Below are 21,342 nucleotides of genomic sequence, written 5' to 3'. Positions count from 1 at the left end.
ACTGTCACAGAGCCTTTCTTTTTATAAAGGAATTGACAGCAACAAGTAAAGATGTTGTGTTGGATATATGTTACTCGTGATGGGTGATGGCCTATTTTGTCTTTATAAGTTTATTATGAAAAAAAACCAAAATAGTTAGAAAAATATATCTTAGGAAGCTTTCAGTTGAAAAACCTTTTGTTAGGCTGAGGAAGTACCTGCAGTTGGTGTGTCTCCTGGTCCTGGATGGAAGGAATAGTAAAGAAGTGAGAGGCTGGCATGCAATGCAGGCAAGAAAGCCAGTCAGTGAAAACAGAAATGGAGGCGTCAGGGGATGAGGAACAGGCTGGGGCAGGGAGTAAGGGGGATGTAGCAGCACAGGTAAAAGTGCAGAGGTACGTGGGGAGCCAGATGTCCAAGTTTTGCCTGCCTGTGGCCAGAGGTGGGGGGCCCCAGAACCCAGACTCCCCCTGTGCCTTAACACACACGCAGTGTCACCTATGTCACAAGTTTTGCTTGTCAGTGGTTTGAAGTGCAGTTTCCCAGAAACCCCTTTATCTGTCCCCTTAAAACTTGGTAGACTTTGTGGCCTCAGCACGAGCTACCATCTGTGCAATTTTCACCCCACTGTGGTTTAATACACACACGTCACATGAGTTTTGCTTTCAGTATTTGAGGTGCAGTTTCCCAGAATCCCAGGTACCAATCACCTTGAAACTTGGCAGGCTTCATGCCCTCAGCAGCAGCTACCATCCCTGCAAGTTTCATCAGAATCAGCTAAAGCACAACAAAGTTATAGGTATTTCATTGATTCCCCATTATACCCTATGGCCGAATCTCTGAATCACCGAATCTTTTCCTAATCTTTTCCGAATCGATTTGGCCAAATCTGAATCTGAATCTGAATCTGAATTGAATAGTTGCCTATTCACACAGGCCTAGTGAGCTCTTTTATTAGACCAACTGAGTAGTAGGGAAAAAGGTTTTTGGCACAATTTCGGTACAGTCACCCTCCAAAAACGCTTTTGTTTTTTTCTAGTTTCTACCTATTTATATTTTCACTGACATCCTGTCACACTTTTAGCTTCTCTCATTCCTGTTTTCCTGATCGCCAGCTATTTCCTTTTTCACAGACAGCCTCTTTTCTGCCATGTCTTCTGTCACTGTAATGTCTCTTTTTGGCCTTTTTTTCTCCCTATCTCCCCCCTCCCTTCCATGCTTCACCTTTTGTCTTCTAATCTCTGTTTACATTCTCACTGACATCCTGCCACACTTTTAGCTTCTCTCATTCCTTGAAGTATCAGACTAATGGAGACTCCCTATGCCTGAAGAAGGGCGACTGCGCCCAAAAGCTTGCCAAGAACTTTTTTCCTACTTCTCAGATGGTCTAATATAGGGGTGGGCAAAATGCAGCCCATGGGCCAGATGCGGCCCACCAGACCAATCTGTCTGGCCCGTGGGGCCCCTAAAAATTTAGAAAAGTAATATTGATTTGCCCCTGGCTGTCATGTGGCCTTTGATGACTTGCCAAAACTCAGTAAGCAGCCCTCTGCCTGAAATAATTGCCCGCCCCTGGTCTAATAAAGCATATCACATCTACTTAAGGAACCTTGCCTGACCATGCTCACAGGCAGGTGTGTACAGAAATTTCATCTGGCATCCTGAAGCAAGAGAGAAGAAACAAACACAGGAAAAGAAGACATTCTACATTAGGGGAGCTGAGATGAAATGCCATGGCGAGGAAGGGAAAAGGAAAGTAAGCTGGTACTAAGCAAGGACCAGGCTCTTTGGACACACTACAGGTACACATGAAGCAAGTGTCAGCTCTCCAAGCATAGCCCTGAGGTCCAGGGTAGAATGGAGCTGGGCACTCTGGTTTGCTAATGCAAGGTTGAGGCTAGTGACACACTTTCTCAGACCCTTGCCATTTTTAGTTTACAGTAACTTTCTTGGGTTGATTTCAGGGTTTCAGATTCTACCACCCCTTGCATCTAAGCTTCCATAAGTTAGCAAAGCTGCCAGAGGGCAATTTTGCACATGCAAGCAGTGCGGCACCAGGCCTGGCCCTGCAACGCTTGCAGTTGTATAAGCAGCAAAATGCGCATCAACACTGAGAAAATGGCCGCAGTACACTTTTGAACTAAAACATATCAGAGGTGCTTTAGTTCAAAAGGTCACCGCTGCCATTTTCTGGGTTTCGCTGTTTATACAACTAGTGCAGCACAGTTCACCTCAGCTCATGTGTGGAGCAGACTCAATTAACTGAAACGGTAGATCTCCAGTGCATCACGGGACAGAAAGGTATGTATATAAATGCCCAGAGTGTTCAGTACATCTCTTCTGACTCTGTTGCATCTTCCCAACTCCGTCCTGGAAAGCAGTGACTCTGCAAAAGACTCGAGGGTCCCAATGGATAATCTCCGCAATATGAACTTCAGATAGATGTTGTAGCTAAAAGGGGCAATGTGAACCTTGGCTGTATAAATAAGGGACACAAAAAAGGAGGAGAGAGAGGTCATGTTACCTTAGTAATGGCATCTAGGAGAAGTAGGAAGGTTATTGGACTTCTTTATTTTGCATTCAGTGCAAATGCTACTGAAGTTCCATGTCCAGTTCCTGCGTCCACACTTGGATAAAGAAAAGAACTAAGGACATTTCAGAGAAGAGCCACAAAACTGATTAAAAGTAGAAAAAAGTATGCCTTACAGTAAAGAGTTTAAAGAGCTCACTCTGTTTACATGTTCAAGAAGACATTCATGCAGTGGGTTGATCCCAGCGTACAAATGTCTACAGAGGGAACAGAATTAGAGCACACTCCTTGGTCTAGCCAAGGTGTTAACAGCATCCAGTAGCTGGAAGTTGAACCTGGACAAATTCAGATTAAAAATATGTCACAGATTGTTAATAGTGAGGGCAATTAACTGCTGGAACAACTTACCAAGGTTTGTGGTATTTTCTTATAAATGTGGTCTGGTTTCAATAATAATTAATTTAGTAATTATGATCTGTGTAATACAAAAATTCAGAATAAATTATAATAGTCCCTTGGGCCTTTGAAATTATGTCAAAACAAATGAGTTACAACATATAGATTTATGGAATATTCAAAATATATTTACTGTGTAGCTGGGAGTTATTTAGCTTTACAGTGGGCCTGTCTACACAATACACTAAGTGTGCAATAGACTAATTCTACTGCACATTAGCACAGCAGGCAAAAACCATGCTACTGCACTAATGCACAGTAGAATTAATCTTCTGCACATCAGTGTCACAAAAAAAGCATGTGCCAGAACTACTGCGCAGTAGCACTGATTACAGGGCATTCATTTAATACCTATTATTATAAAATTTAATGTGCCATAATTGCAACGCATTAATGAAAATGTAGGCATGCCCACTGAGTATTAATGGGCATTAGAACACTTACCAAATCACCCACACTTGACTTTGGGACAAAAGAATTTCCTTTGTTTTAGTGTAGTGTTTCTGATGCAGCCGTCTAAACAATATATTAAAAGGTTTCCAATATATAAAAAGGTTTCCACTGAAAGGCATATTACTACAGGTCAATTTATAGAGATTTACTCAGTGGGGAATTTCTAGCCATTGCATTTATTTCTCCCTTGATTACACGGATTGCACTATCACTTCCGCAAGTGTAAAGGTACTTCTGGCCAGTGCCCCACAATATCTATGTTTTTTCTCTCATTTCCACCAGTTTTACGCTGGTGTAAATTCATTGAATGTATAATGGACTTATTTCTGGTTCTTGCTAATATAAGCAAAAAGAATGGGGCCATATGACTTGAATGTGACATGGTAATAAGGGGGAATTGATATCATGCTTAAAATCTGTTACTAGTTCTAGTCAGTGTCATACACGTGTATAGCACTTAGCATGGACTTGGCTGTGAAAAACTGACATACTAGATTAATGCAGGGGGTGATATGTAATGATAAGCTTCTAGGATAGTGGGTCAGGAGGGGAGAGTTTAAGAGAGTAATATTCAGCGCATTTACACAAGATACTGACTGTGCAGTAACTGAAAAACACTGCACAGTAGCATGTCACAACATGAACAGCACCAATATGCTACTGCACAGTAGCACCACCTAAAAGATGCTTGCTGGTGCTACTGAACAGTAACTCCAGTTACTGAGCATTGATTTAGTAATTGCTGATACAAATACTAAATAAATTTGCAGTAACAACTGCGCAGTAGCATCTTGTGTAGACGTGCTCATGGTGTGGTTAAATATGGATTTTTGGAAGTTCTGCAACATTTAATTTTTTTAATGTTTTGATTTCTGCTTTCTCAGTCAGGAGGCAATCCTACCCTAACATGGCAAGAGCAGAGCTCACGACAGATGTTGTTCATATTGAGAATTCCTAGCCCACCTAACACTCAAATGCATAAATGAAAGTAAGAAGTTGCTTAAATTGAATCTGCACAATTCATCTTGAGGGGTATGATGCTAATAAAATTAATTCAGTCATTGAACAACCACAGATCTTGCAACAGTGTTTTCCTTTTGAACAGAACAACCTGAATGAACTAAAAAAATGTGTGCCTCTCAAATAACCTTCCTGTATCAAAGAATCATAATTCCCTTGTTTAAGGTAAAAATGCCTTTTAAATAAAAATCTTTTGTGCAACAAGATAAGTATATATTTGCTATGCAAACCTTACAATGAGTTCCTTTATTAAGCTTTATCTTACAAAGCTACCAGCATCATCTATTTCTCTTTTGATCTTGTTTTATACTGCTTTAAAGCTAAAAAGATGTAATTCGGTGGCTGCTTCAAAGTATGCTCTGTTTGCCTTAGTATTTGCATAACAGTACCTTCGAACGAGGCTATTGGTTTTCATGAACTGCACTGCTCACACTATATGAAAACCCTGATCAGATTTATGACATGGTTGGAATGTTGTATATTTTCAGCATAGCTCAGATGTATTTGGCCACATAGAGTGAAAATGACCTTTTTCAGGGGCCAGTACAAGATCTCTAAGGAATTTAAGTTGTTCATCATATGCCTTGTGGTGGATGGACTTCCTTTCAGGGTCAGTTTCTCACAGAAACTTTAATGTATATTCAATCAAAGTAGAATTACCCCCAGAGAATACATGTCATGAGATTTCATCCCATTCTATTTACAACAGATTCAGTTCCTGCTGGGGTTGGAATTTGGGAGGGAGTCAATTAGTTTGCAGCAGCCTTCCAGCATGATCAAATAAATTAAATTAAATTGCTCATTCTTTAAATTAGTATTACCTACAACGCCTGATCCTGCAGTCATCTTTTGGCTCACTGATAGCACCAGTGAAGCAAGCAGAACAACTACAGAGCTTCTAGTTAAGCACATGCAAACGTCTTCACTAGAGCTGGATGTCTGACTTGGCACACTTATGTGAAGCTCCGTGAAATCATATATGCAATGTGAGCTCCATCAAGCCACCATGAGAACTCTCTTACCAGTTCTCCCCACCATTTGGGGAGTTTTTAACATATTGAAATGAAATGGTTACGGTCTGAGGAGTACTATTGAGACTCCAGCCCGTGAATATAATCTGTAAAGCAGGTTCTGTCCATTGTCTAGCATAGTCAAAATTAACATGTTGTGTTTGACTATTCAAGCCTCAAAAACACCAATGTGTCTTGCAAGGAAGGCAAGAGAGACCAGGAGCACCAGCAATGCCATGGACACCTGTAAAGGCAGGAATTTTTTAAGATTATCTGCACACATTTCCCTTAGGAATACCCACACTACAAAGGAAGGAGAAAAATCACTGACTGGTCCTTGCCAGTCTACCTTGGAGGAAAATTCTCTCATGACTTCAGTCTGGCAACTGGTTTGATTGTGAGCATGGGAACAACACATACCAGCCAAGCATCTGAGACCTTTCTTGGGACAGTAAGAGTACCAGTGCAATTTAGCCAATATCCCATCCCTTACCGGGGACCTCAAGGCTGCAATGCTTAAAATAACTGAGCACTGGTTTGCATATGTGTCTAAGAAAATCTTAATATCTCGCAATGTTATTGTCATAGGACAAATTAGAGACTTTACTCAGATCTACGAGAAATTACTTGCCTTAGGAAAAATACCAGTAATTAGTATGACCATTATAATTATTCCTAATAGCTGAAGAGTACAAGATAGACATTTTTGTTTCAGAATCACCATATTAAAATGTGTGCATTTATTCATTCTCTGATACCAGTATGCATTTTGGTTAATAAAAATCTTCAGGTGAAATCCTAGCCACATTGAAGTAAATGGCAAAACTCCTGCTGACTTAAGTAGTGTCAAGGTTTCACCCATAAAAAGGAAGGGTCTTGTGCTTGTCTAGAATCATTTGTTGGTGGTCTATTTCTAACCATCTCACAGGTTCATTTTCCCCATACCCTCCTTCTTACTTTAAAAAGAACACTCACTTTTTTTCCCTTCTCACAGTTTACAATATACTGGGTAAAGTGTCCTGCCTCCTTAGCAATTTGGCTCTTATGTCTCCTATTTCATGGAACACACCATCTAAAATAAAGATAAAAAAGTTATCACTGTTCTTCACATTATGATTTACCTTTTCTCATCATTCCACTCTTCATTAGTCAGTCACACAGACTTGCCTTGTGACTACTTTTTATTTCTCCCACTTTAATACACAGACCCAGAGTATGTGATGATGACTCAGTCATTATTAGTCCAAAGTTATCTACCCCTGAACTGTCTTTATCATCCATTGGTCTTCAAATATATGGACTCTTTCAGCATCTAAGTATATACCTTATTATTTATTGAGCTTCCTCCATCACTTTTTTGACTTGAACTGCTTTCCCCTTTTTGTTTTTTTCAATTTCCTGAGTTAAATCTGAGCAAAGTTAATAATCTTACAGATGTTCTAAATCAAAACCACATTATAGTTTTAAAACATAGTAGAAGTGTTAAATGAGTTTTTCCTAGTTATATTAATCTTCATTTGCACACCTTCTGAGCTTTAGCAGATAATATTACTTCCCTTTATTCTCATTAAGGTAAAAGTGACCACTGACAGCTTCATTAGGTATGGAGTGAATCAATACTGTTCCTGAAGATTCCCACCTTTTTAAAAAGTTGTACCAATATAGTCTAAGCTAATCTTGTCATTGTTTCCTAGTCTGCCTACAGGCCTATGATGGATATTATAATGTGGTGTTTGATTACAGCAGTCTAACTGGCATCAGACTGACAATGTGCTACATGCTGGCTGTGTCACTGTCTACACATGCAGCAGTGCCCAGCAACCCTACTGTATGGTAGCAATGAGCTACAGCACAGTAGCTCCTTGCTACTGCACTGTAGTGTCTCATTGGGTACATCTACACGTTCGTTAATGTGCCATAATTATGGCAAATTAAGTTAATACTTGTTATTACCTGTAATATTCCTATGTATACCTCAGTGAGCACGTCTACACAAGATGATTAATGAGCAGAAGACTAATTCTACTGCACATTAGTACAGCTGGCAAAAATCATGCTAATGTGCTAAGACCCAGTAAATTTAGTCTAACGTGCACTAACATAACTTTAAACTTTAGTCTTCTGCTCATCAAGTGTCTCGTGTCTTGTGCACCCACTGTCTCATGTTGCGTGCACCCCCTGAGATATACCAAGGAATTTTGGTGCTATGGGCAGGCAGGTAGTGGATGCACTTGATTCCTCACACTGCAGAAGCACAAGCTCCCCAGACGTAGACAGCTTGGGCTCCCCTGGGGTTGCCATTCTGGTGCCCCTTCTATATCAGCACCCAGGGCCGGTACACTGCTTGCCTACCCCTAGTTACACTACTGACACACTGTACACACACAAAATAAGAGTCCCTGTTCCAACTGGGAAACAGAAGCACAAAGAAATCAAGTGATTTACCCAAGGTCACACAGCAGGTCAGTGTCACAGCAGGAGGAGGACCTAGGTCTCCTGACACCGACAGGAAAATCTTTGGCCACACTGAAATCACTGAGTTTTGCCACTTGTTTCCATGGTATCAGGATTTCACTAGCCCTCTGATCTGCCTGCAAGGTCACACTGCAAGGCTTTTTGTCTGCTACAAAGTGGAAATACTGATATCTTTGGTGGTGACTTCTGCTTTTCTTGTTCCTTCACAGGTCTTGTATTTCCTTCTTTCCTCTCTCTGCCTTTACTGTTGTCAGTTTTCTCCTTGTTTGTACCCTCTCCCTGTCCTCTGCTATTTTCTCACCAATCTAACTTTGGAAACTTGTATTAATGTGTAATTAGAGCAGTGTTTCCCCTACCTGTGGTACACCTGCCACCAGTGATACACGAACAACCTGTCAGTGGTACATGTTAACAGATTCATTATAAGTACTTTATATGACAAAAAAAATTGCTTGTGGTACTTAAGGTTAACCTGAAAAATTTGTTGGTGGTACTTAAGGTTGTATTATTTTAAATTGGTGGTGTGCAACCTGTTAGAGTTAGGGAACTGCTGATTTAAAAGAAGATCTTCAAAGTGCAAATTCCACAATGTTCTGATACCGTGAGCCTATCTAGGGTTTTTGGCCTCATTTTGTGCTGCAATTCTTCTAGAAAACCATTATTTTTATGGGATTCATAGCTAGCTCTCCTACTTGCCTAGTCAGCACTTGGCAGATCTTGAGACTACTTTGTCATAGCTACATATGCTGTGAGGCTCAACTCAGTTGTGTAACTAGGGTGTAGTGGCAGGGGAATTAGCCAACATAGGGTACCTGTTGGTCCCCTGTCCCCAGGAGCCTTTCTCAAGGCTGGTGAAGAGGTGAAGAGGCACAGCCAGGCAGGTGCAGCTCCCTGTTCAGCATTGCATTTGGAAGGGGAGGAGCATGGGGCTCTGCCATGGGTGGTGCAGCACAGCCCACAACGTAGGAGGTGAATAGGTCATCAGATGAGCCCGCACTCTTGCCTTTCCCTCAACTGTAGCAGCCTAGCCCATGCTGCTCTGGCAGCAGTAAAAGTAGCTGCTGTTCAAGTAAGGAGAGCCCCAGCAGGTAAGACTCTTCTTCCTCTCCTGCCCCTCTCCCTTATTCTAACAGTGCCTCTTTTTATGATCACTTTGCTAATATTGCCAACCTTCTCCTGCCTCCCATTTTTTTCCTTTTCTTCGTAGACTTGGCTCACACACTTGTTTGCCTGTGTTTGAATTTTAAGAGGGTAGATGTGTACTATGTTTGTATTGCATGGCAACTTATGCCATTGTAAAGTGTGTTGGTCGGGGTACTTTATACATAAAATGATTCATTTTTTATTTAAGTGAATGCCTCTAGGAATTAGTTCTGGCCATTCTTATTTTTAGTTTTTAGTTCAAAGTGAGAAACCAATTGTCTTCCAAAGTAAAAGAGATGCAAACATATTGATCAAATTAAACAGTGCCATGTTAACTGGATTTCCACTGGAGTGTAGAAAGAGAGAAATGTTTATAAATACAATTTTTAAGACAGCATTAAAATCTGCCACACTTGTTTCAAGTGTAGTTCAACTCCCAGGTAGCTGTGGAGCAAGGCGCTTGACACTTCCAGGCCCTGGGAACCCTTGCATCGGGGAGAAGTTCCCTGATCCTGGTATCGCTGTGCACTGGGACCTTTTAAAACTGCATGTGCAGCTGGGCTGCACATGGTTTTCTGACATGCTCAGTGCACACAGATTACGGATTGACATTAACAATTGACATCCTACAGAGTCTTGAACCACTGTTCACTGCTGTTATGGTTCATAACATGTTTAGGGAAGGTTATGATCCTGGGCTCCCCCTGCACTGGCAAGTTGTAATGGCATGATTAGGATCTGATCTCTGATGACAAAATTTTGTCCCATGCATATGTGGTGCAGCTGGAGATGAAGTTGTAGGGATCAGATGCCATCATGTCATTAAATGCATGTGTGCCAGGGGCCTTCATCTTTGAAAAAAGTGTTAATTGAATAGGCCATATGTATAAACAAAACGCTCTTCTTGGTGCTTCCAAGAAGCACCATGGTCTTTCTTTGGAATTTAACCTTTTCCCAACAGGGCCCCAGTCTTCACAATACTTGTATTACATGTCAACCTTTATGTCTTCTGTTATGGCACGTATCATATTAATGAGAATTCTGCAGAGTAGCTGGCTGGCTCTGCTGTTAAAATAGATATCGCTCTAGTTGGAAATGAGACTGTATCCATTTTGAGGGCTGTATTACCATAACCCTATCTCAGACAAGTGTCCAGAAGGGAAGAGTTAAGATTAGGCAGTTTTAAAAGGGCTGCAGGTCTCGTTTTAATGCATTTGGGCCCCATATTTTTAAACTCTGATTTCTGAAGGTTGTCATGGAGTTGCTGCATTTTTATGAAGGGTTTTGCTGTGTTTGGAATAGCATTTGCTTGTGTATTTTTTAGCTGTAGGCCAGAGGGAGTTTGCATCTACTGAATCCTGACTTTGTGATGATTTTTTCCTCTGCACCTCCCTTTGGAGCACAAATTTACAAGGGAGCTGTGTGTCCTGATAACTATTGGTTAGTATCAAATATGCAACATGTTTCAAATTAGAAAGTTACTTTGCTTTTATACTGCATTAATGAGAGTTACCATCCTTTTTTCATTGGCATATGGTTAGGGATTGCTGTAATGCTCTGAGGGCTCAATTTAGTCCTTTAGCAATGAGGAGGATGTAATTTGTGGTTTGGTTATAGTGTTTCCTCAGGAACATATCAATCAGAAAATCTGTGACTGTCGCCTGCAGGGGTTTCTTGTGTTTTATTTCCTTTGGAATGTCGCATTCAGGTTTCTAAAGAAATCTCAAGAGATGGTTTGGTGGCTTGCAATTATTTGTGCTGTTAAAAGTGTAGTAGCCTGTTTAGTATGAAGTATTAGACAAGGAAAAAGAAATGTCATTCTATTTGGCAGCTTCAGAGGTTTGCAAAAATATAGTCCTGGTATAATTTCTGTAATACCCTTGAGAGCCTACTGTACAAAAGCAGCAGGAGTATTTATTTCCTCTGAATACTTGTTACTGATCCTTCAAAGAATGTATCCACCAAATGTCATTCTTCAATTTATAATGAAGCAACCTCCATGTCAGAGGAATAACTCCACACACTCTCCATTAATAACTTGAATTTTACTAATAACTAAAACTAGACTTTTATTAGTACTCTGCATGCACGGGTACAAAGGATCAGCGAGTAAGAGGACACTATCCAGCCTGTGACTCAAATTTAGTGACACAGAAGAATAATCTTTCACTGTTGCATCAAATTCAGCTGTCCACTTTGTGGAGATGACATTCATTATTTAGTTTATTTTTCAGCTGTTTAGCACCTCCATAATACAGCTTACTCACTGTGTGTTGCCCTACTTCAAGTATGAATGCACATTCACTTTAAAAGCTCATGAATAGCCTTAGGTTTACAGGACAGATATTGTATTATGGTGCATTCAGCTTATCTGTGTGGCTCCAAGACCAGCATGGCAATATGTATGTGTCTGAAGAACAGCACTGTTGTACTTGAAAAGTTACAAACACACTCATTTTAAGATTTTGAAAAAAGCAAAAATTATGTGTGCACATGCATGCGTGTTTCTAATACATATGTGTATTAAAATAGACTTTGTGTATGTATGTAGTCAGCTGGGGGTGGGGAAGGGCATGCCTAATTGATATCTATCCCTCTAATGTAAAAAGGTACATTTGGCAGGGGAAGACCCTGCAATTTTCTAAGTAAACTCCAAGGACAAAGTCCAGCTTCCAAGCTTCCTAACTAATTAGACTCCTTCTGTACTGATACATTATAATCACTACTTAACATTTAATGTATTACAGATTATCCACATTATCAATTTGCTTTGACAAGAGTGGGGACTTTTTTAAAAAAATCACAATTCTGAATTTAACTGTATGTAATTCTGCTTCTGCAGATTGTTAGCATTTTAATGCTGTGAACTGTGACAGATTTGAGGAACAGATAGGGAACAAATTCAAATGTAAGTGCTAGACAAAAAGGAAAGTACAATAATTATGTTTCACTAGCCACATTACAGGCTCGCTCTCTCTCTTTCTCTCTGTCTCTCTCGCTCGCTCTCTCTTGCTCTTCACTTCCACTGCTACCCTGTAGATGGGGATAGAAGAGGGTAGGCCATGGTGACATGCACAAGATCTCTTACTCATTTAAATACAAATGAATATGTAACAAGCAGAAACGCTGCATGCGGACTCCACCAACCATTCAGATTGGCTGAGATGTCCATGCAAAAACACCAAACCAAGTATAGAAAAGGTCATCTGGTGCCTTGAAGGAAAAACAATGCATGTGGAAATGAAAGGTAAGAGGCAGAATACTGAACAATAGAAATGGAGGTTTCCATACAAATGTTCAGATGCAGAAACAAGCAAGTTCCTTGTGCAGCTCTTATTTCTTATCTCTCTGTTTACTCCTCTACTCTGATGGCTCTTGCTTGGGCTTTTCCAACATCTGTCATAGTTAAGTGGCATTCACAGATGAAATTTGGTGACAGAAAACAAAACAGTGAAGAACAGAATGAGCAATAAGCATAGGCCCCATGCGTGTACTTTAGGCATGTAACAAGAAAGTTCCCCTATGAAACAACTTGCTATGTTTACCATATAATTTATAAAAGGGAAAATTTTCAATGGCTGGTATATTCATATGCATAAATTAGGTAAGACATATATAAACTTGGACCCAGGCACATCTGTGACAATAAGGCTACATTGCTTTTCCATTAAAGAGAGTGCAGAGCAATTATGATAGATTGCTTTGTACCATCCAGTTTTTTTCCTTTTGTGAAGCCTGCCTTCCCAGGCTGCTGCCAGGCTGCCTGCACGGTCTGCTTGCACAGCCCCTGAGCCACATAGAGCCTGGTGCTTCCCTCCACAGCTATAGGGTAGAAAACTAAAACTCCTCAGAGGTGTTTTACCTCGCAGCACCCCAAAGTTATTTGCTGTGTCCCAAAGTCATTTAAGGAACATTATGCTGCTGAATGTGCTACAGAGGCTGGAATACACCGCCAAACATGCAAACAACAATGCCACTAAAGTGGTGCAAAAGGCATTTAACCTGCTTTAAACCCACTAAAAAGTGTTGTCTACAAAGTCAGGTTCTCTCTGACTATAAAGAGATGTCCATTCTATTTGGGAGTGTTATAAATAAATAAATATGTGTGTGTGTGTGTACATATATATATATGTATGTATGTACGTATGTATGTGTGTATACACATATATATACATATATGTTTCTTAAACATATGAAAGACTTTATGAGACTTGTTCTGGGCCAAGAAGAGGAATGTGGTTTAAGAGTTATGCCAGGGGCTAATGGACAATATTTGTGGGAAAACTATAGGGACTATCTTTTGACTGAGGTATTCAAAGCCCTGCACAAAAGAAATCTGAACAGGCTATAGTGCCAGATTATCTGGATACTCGAGAAAAAGTACCAAATGTAGTGAGCTTTCAGTGAAAGGCAAGAACGGACAGAAATCTAGAAATCCAGACCCATAAACTTGGCAAACTATTAGCAGACAGAATAAGTGTAAGTGTTCAGGTGGCCATGGAAAAGAGAGGCAAGAAGAGTTTAGTCTGACAGATCATCTAGATCAGCAACTAAGGTTCTCAGCTTCAAAAAGGCAAACTTGGAAGGAAACTAAGGGAACTAGGAAGTAAAGCCCAATGGACTGAAGAGCTCAGGGACTAAAACATGGAAGAGGTGTTATCTCTAAGCCAAAGGTGAAAAACTCTTTGGAATTTTCATTCTTAGTGGACAGGAAATACTCATAGGGCAGGAGTCCAGGCCAAATTGGATGAAAACCACTTCAAAAAGGATATTAGGAGTAAGCCTACAAAGAATGGAATGTTTGATGGGGAAAGAGAGTTACATCTTGGAGGTCAAGAAATGAAAGGATAAAATGAGGAGTGCCAAGAGTCAAGCTGAGTTACAGCAGGCAAAGTATATTAAAGCAAACAGCAAAAAATAAGTGAATAAAGAAAAAAGAAGCTGACCGTTGTGCAATGAGGATGGAATGGGGATTATAGGGAATCTAGCTATGATCCAAAACTGAGTCAATGTTTTGCCTCCATTTTCAGTAGGGACAATGATCCTTAATATGAGAGCAAAGACAGAATGGAAGGATGGGAATTATGATCTAGAAGTAGAAATTACTGTAATCAAGATGGAAGAAAACACAAAGGGTTTAATTTACTCAAGTTTGAGGGGAGGGGAAAGAATGAATAAACTCCAAGGACTAGCAGATGAAATTACAAGTAGCAAGGATTTTTAATGAATCTATCAGGTATGGCATGATACCAAACTTGCTACGGAAGAATAATAAAGATAGTATCTATACTAATGTAAGGAGGGAAACTATCTATGCACCTCTAGACTACTAGTCTAATCTCAACAGTAGGCAAGGGTTTAGCACAGATTTTGAAGAAAAGAACGTTTAGAACCATGAAGAAAAATGCAGAACAAAATAATATGCAATGTAGATATATCAGACTAACCTAATAGCTTTCTTTGACTGCAATTTTTTTTCTTTTAGATACAGGAAATAAACTACCTGGATTTCAGGGAAGCTTGCTGATGATGGTCCACATGGAAAATTATCACTTAAAATGGAGAAGACCAGGATTGGAGCAAGATGGGTAAGAACTGGCTAAGCAGAGGATGAGAATGAGTTATACTGAAAAGTAAACTATTGGCTGGAAAAGCAAGCTATTGGCTAGAACTGGCTCCAGTTACAAATGGAGTTCCTCAGTGGCTGATCTTGGGACAAATCTTAATGTTTTCACCAACAACATTAGCGCATCCTTCCACATATGCATTCAAAAACCAAAAATAAAGTGGGACAATGTGTCCCTCATTCTCTTCCCCCATCAGTGCTCTCAACATGCCTGCACAGGATGTCATGAGCAGTGGCAAGGAGATGATCCCAGAGCATTTTCACCATTGTATTTCTGAGTTTGCAGTATGCAGCCCAGATGCAGATGGGCAGGTCTTATTTTTCAGCTGCTACCTCAGGAATGGCAAAGACCCTCTGGAGATACACACTAAAAGAGAGTAGCTTGCATAGCCTAGCAAAACAAAGGCTGAGACATGATTGTTCTCTGTAACCCCATAGAGAGGGTAGACACCAGAAAGTGCTAGAAGGCAATCTGCCCTCTCAGCAAGGCTACCTGGCCTCAGAACAACCCCAGCTGCAAAGGAATAAGCTGACCGGCTGCAGATCTAACTGGGCCTGCTATATATGCCCACATTGTTCTTTTGAACTCTGGTTGCTCATACCTTCGGTCTTGGTCTTGCTCCAGCTCAGCTCATACATTATTCCAGCCTTCCTCTAGCCCTAGACACCTGGACCTTGCCCCTGCTTATCTTGTTGTGCATCTGGACTTCCCAGCTCCTGAATTTGGGACAGACCAGGACTACAAGCATAAATACAGCTTTGGATTAGGAATATGACTCTGATCACCTGGTTTTGACCCCTTCAGCACAGACTAAACTCCTGATTTGGATTCCTCACAGACTCAGGTACTTGGTTAACCCCATACTCCATGAGACTGCTTATGCCCCCATTCTCTGGAAGAAGAACTATTCGAATTAAAGAATAATATTAACATGAGAACCAAAGGGCATAAACAGGCCATAAATACATTTAGGCTAGATATTAGAAGGTTTCAAACCATTAGAGAAGATAAATTCTGTAACATCTAATAGTAGAAGTGCTCCCTACCACAAGGAAGACATCCTAATTAGTGTTTATACCAGAGCATAATACATTTGTGAAGGGGATTATATGATAACTGCCCATGGTAGTAGGGGAGTGACTTCAGTGACTTAAGAGGTGCCTTTCAGGCTGTATTTATGTGTGCTTCTTATTTCAGTTTCTCCAGTGTTCCCCCAGAACACCATTTAAAGTTATAGTGGGCACATTTACACATGCACTTTATTGTGCAGTAGCCTATTCACCTATGCATTAAAGCAGCATATAAAAAAATGTGCTAATACACTGATGCACAGTAAAATGTGCCTTAAGCATCACCTAAAAAGCATGTGCTTGCACTACCATACATTAGTGCAGCTTAATGTGCATTTATTTAGTATATCATATTGGAGTTACTAAATTTAATGCACATTAGGAAATGTGCATTAATGCATGTGTAAATGTGCCCAGTAGGTTGTATTTTATCTCAGCCTGTTCCACCTTAGTCATTACCTCAGGTATGAAGGAGCTGTAGTGGGTTACACCAGCTTAGGACCTGGCTCATAAAGTTTTTAAAGTTTTTCAAAATTAGAAATGGTACAAAGCATAAAAAGATGCCTAAGAGACTAATATTAAAGGATGAAGTTTGCTAAGGTGGGCACAGCCATTCTAGGGTGCACTTCCTGGCAGGCCGTGGAAATGTCAGTCAGCTGAAGGAATTAGAGACAGGTGACTCTTCCTGTAGGTAGAATGGGAAGCTGTAAAAGAAATTTCACGCTGTTCCAACAGCCACCGTAATAGATCATGGTCAGGAGAGAGTTGCAGCCAGTGCAGATCTCTATAGTTTTTGTCAAACTAATTGTGACATTATCAGGGACCTTTGATTCTAGCGAATACAGAATCTCTGCTCTCAGATTTAGGAAGAATTCATTTCCAAGGACAATGGCTCAGCAAAGCTGGATGACCTACTGCTGCTGGCTAGAAAAGCAAGCAAACAATAGGCTGAATATCAGCACGATTTGTGATTGCTGTGAACCTGATGTGCTAATATTTTTAAGTGTAGCATTTTTAATTTAGGGATAGGGCTTTTATATAACTATTTAAAAGTATAAGGAGAAACATTTTTGTTTAATTTACTTAATATCTTTGGCTTGTAATAGACATTATTGGCACTGATAATATCCATTTCATATGTAGAGCGACAGCAATATGAAGCAGTAATGAGATGAATTAGTCATGTTAATTTTAAACAATGTTTGAGGCATCTGCAGTCTTCCTAAAATGTCATCTGCCAGGCAGCCCTGCTCCATATGTGTATAGAGTTGCAACACCTCCCCCTGCGTATTCTTGCAAAAAGGAAAATCGTCAAAAAGTCTCTATTTTTGGTTGCGCTGCATCCAGACCCTTAGATCCAGGAAACCCAAAGATATTGCAGGGGGAACAAAAAAATACAGACAGAAAGAGCAGGAATCCATGGAAAGGAACTACCACAATGTTAACTGCCAAGCAAAGGCACAGAGACTCAATGTATTGCTTCACTAGCGAGGCTCTCTGCTGCATTCACAGGACTCTACTGAGAAAGGTTATGGACTGAACATTGAAAAGATGCTGCTGCCATTGAGAACTGGCATGGCACAGTATCTCATTAAGCCTTGGGGCTCAATTCAGGCAGTGCCTACTCTCTCTGGGCCATATCACACATCCTTTTTTTAAGAGAGAGTCTCTACTGTTTTTCACTGAGTATTTAATTGGTGGCTAGAGAACGTACCCTGTGGTGCGGTTCCCCTCCTCTCAGGACTATCTTCTCTGTGTTTAGGGTCTTTCTGTTCCCTTCCAGGCAAGCCTCAGTGCTGGGAAGATATGAATTAGAGCAGCAAATGCAAAAGAGAGCAACAGCAACTCAGAAAAGAATGGAAGGAATGCATCTTTTGGGATGCTTGTCTATTCCAAAACTGGCAAAGAAATGGACTATTAAAGGCAGCTCATGGAGCTGAAATGATGCTAACTCTACCTCCTACAACTTGCATACTATAAAGTAGAAACCCTAAAAAAATCATTGCTTAAACCAGGATAATTTATATTGAAGTATTATTTCAATACATCAACAGAATGATGGAGCCTGCTTGGTATCAGTCTGCATCTCTGTGTTTTGGCATATGACTCTTACACTTGTTACCAGGAGCTTTACCAATGCTCACAACTTCCTAGTAAATTCAGGGAAAGCCCCTGGTGTTGCATGTCATTGCTCACTGGATTTAAAAGGGTAGCTCCATTGATTTCACTGACATGACTTCTGATCTATGCTTTTTGTAAGAGAGGTTAGATTCAAGTCTGGTGATTGGGATTTTGGGTAGAATTCAACACTGACCAATAATAAACCTCACATTAATTCACTGAAAGATGGGCTAGGCCAGGGGTTTTCAACCTTTTTTGGTTGGTGTACCCCCGGCGGTCAGTCCAGAAGCAGGGAGTCCCCCATCTGACCAACAAGTGGTGGAAGGGAAGGACCACAGCGACGAACCAGGGGAAGCGGGGGAGTCCTCCATGGTGAAACTCGAAGTGCCACCAGTGAAACCGGAAGTGTCCTCCAGTTCTTCGTGCCACTGCTGCATACCCACTGGGGGCTTCCCAAGTACACATACCCCTGGTTGACTACCCCTGGGTTAGGTCAACACTGAGCACAGCTGAAAATCCAACCTCACATTTTCCTCCTCTGAAAGGGGACACTGGGCACACCTACACATACATTAATGCGCTTTTCCTAATGCACATTAAATTTAGTATCTTCAGACATCTATACACATGCTCCGGGGGTGGGGGGGAGGGCACTTTAAAGCTGCTCTCAGCCAATCAGCTCATTGCTTTGCAGCTGGGGTTGCTCTGAGGCCAGGTAGCCTTGCTGAGAGAGCAGATCACCTTCTCACACTTTCCTGTGTCTACCCTCTCCATGGGGTCATAGAGAACAATCATGGCTCAGACGTTGTTTTGCTAGACTATGCAAGCTACTCCAAGAGGCGCTCTAATTAAAGCGCCTGCAGCATCACATGTATTCAGTGTCCTGTACTTCAAAATGGTGGTGGGGGCATTTTAACTACACCCCTGCTGCCATTTTTAAAAGTGGAGATGCTGAATACACATGACGTGGAGTCTTCTAGATGGCACTAATTAGCATGCTCCAGCATACTCGCAGCAGACTCAATTAATCGAGTTTGCCCTGATGCGTGCTAATTAGCATGCATCAGAGCAGAGGTCCATCACATGTATAGGTTCCCTCCAATGTGAGGTATTAAATTAATGCGCATTGGGCCGCCCTAATGCAAAGTAGTGCAAGTGCATGCTTTTTAGGTCGCACTTAATGCACAGTAGCCTAGTTTACTGTGTATTAGCATAATAGCCTGTTTTTTTTACACACCACTTTAATGCACAGTAAAACAGACTCTTTCACATTAAAGCACACATGTAGATGCTCCCACTGTGTCCCATTGAGAAAGACGGCAAACATTCTGTAAATAATGTTGTATGCAATTCATATAGGAGTGTTTTCCAATCGCACTGGTAAAGAGCAATAGCCCATTTAGTAAATATGGTGCTGATCATATGACCATAAAATATAACAAGCAATCAACATGAAAAAAGTATACTTGAATGGGAGCTATGGGAGCACACAGAGGAAGCAAACTTTAAATTCTTAACATTTTGAGGTGTCTAACTGTTGCATGGAAACAAATCTTTCAGTGAAGACTCAGGGAAAATTCTTTCTTAGGTCATGAAGGACTGAAGTCTGACACAGAAGGTAACAGGGTCTGCTCTCCTTCTGGGTGCCCAAGTTATGCAGATTATATGAAGGATATTTCTTCTCTAGGGAATGCACCTTCATATGTTGGGAAGGCTAATGCATTCCAGTAACCCTGAGAGCTAGGCCAGCAGGAATTTTTCCTTATTGAGTCATTCAAGCTGGAAGGTCAAAGAGTAGGGGCCAGGCTGGAAAGTAAAGTGGTATGGGAAACTCAACAAAGTAGATATTTTGGCAAACAGTGTGATAGACAGGGATGGTAAAACATTGTTTGTGCCATAAGCAGATTCCAACAGCACAGGAAGGATTCGGATACAGTATATTGAATGCAAATATGTTTTTGATTTGGTATTTTAAGCTTAGGAAAAGCACTGGGGGGGAGGGGTTCATTAGGGGTTGAAACCACTGGAGAGACGGCATGTGTCCAAGAAGTCACATCATGAGATAATGAGTTTCAGTAAATCCTCAAAAAGTTTAATCAAATCATATTTTCTTCTACAAACATCCTGTATAATTATTCCTCTGGGGTGCAATCTGTGATTTTTTTTGGTGATACACAAAAATGTACAAACAATGTTTTGAAAAAATATATATTTCCTTGCCTAATATGTCAGTATGACGTATGGGATGGAATAATTGCATCCCATATTTATTTATTTATTAGCTATCTTTGGATGTACAGTTTAATTTAATTTATCACTGCATATCTTTAGTTTTGCAAGGTTTATATTTTAACTCATATTTCCCTTGAGAATGTACCAAAATATGGGAGGTTCCTAAGTAATTCATAAAAGTATTTATGAAAGCTTGATTCATGTTCCTTATGTTATCTCATATTAAAAGCCATGGACAAGCTGATGGTACTGGTGTTTTTTGCAAATGGTAAAGACAAAATTCTCATCTTACCCTTAAGTGTCAAATCATGATTGCAGGTTTGGGCTCCCCAATGATTTTCCTTTCAGGTTAGGGTCTGTAGACATGTAAATTCTTGATTATGTTTGCAAATCAGGGTATAATGAAAATCATAGGAAAGCAGGGCCGGAAGAGATCTCACAGGGTCATGTAGCCCATCTCTCTGCTCGAGGTAGGATCAGCCCTAACTAAATCATCCCAGTCAAGTGTCTACCTAACCTGCTTCTAAAAATATCCAGAGACAGAGATTCCTAGACTTCTCTAGATAGCCTGTTCCAGTACTTGATAACCCTTATAGTCAGAAAGTTCTTCCTAAATTCCAACCTAAATTTCCAGTGCCACAGTTTGATGCCATTGCTCCTAGGCCTGTTCTCTACAGCCACAGAGAAAACATTATCTCCATCCTCTTTATAATAATCCTTCAGGTATGCATGAAAATCCACGCAATCCCCCCTCAGATTTCTCTTCTCCATACTAATTAATCCTAGCTCTTCCAGCTTTTCCTTATATGTCATACTTTCCAGGGCTCTGATAATTTTCATCGCTATCTCTGCTGGAATTTTTCCAGTCACCCACATCTTTCTTGAAGTCTGGGGTCCAAAACTGGACACAGTACTAATAGAGCAGAAGAATCACTTCTCTTGATTTAAAAGAGATGCTTCTGTTAATACAACTCAGCCAGTACTCTTGGTGTTTTTCTTTTTGTCATTATTGGCTCATATTCAGTTTCTGGTCCACTGTAACCTCCAAGTCCTTCTCTGCAGTATTGCAGCCTAGCCAGTCATTTCCCAATCTGTATCTGTGCATGTGATTATTCCATCCCATGTGCAGGACTTTGCACTTGTCCTTGCTGAATTTCATGTGATTGGTTTCAGACCATTTTTCAGTTAATCCAGGTCATTCTGGAGGCATAGAAATTCTTCACTAG

The sequence above is a fragment of the Crocodylus siamensis genome, chromosome 1 (assembly GCF_052110815.1).
Source record: "Crocodylus siamensis isolate JL-2025a chromosome 1, ASM5211081v1, whole genome shotgun sequence".
NCBI classification, from domain to species: Eukaryota; Metazoa; Chordata; order Crocodylia; family Crocodylidae; genus Crocodylus; species Crocodylus siamensis.
Note: the sequence above shows the minus strand (reverse complement) of the source record.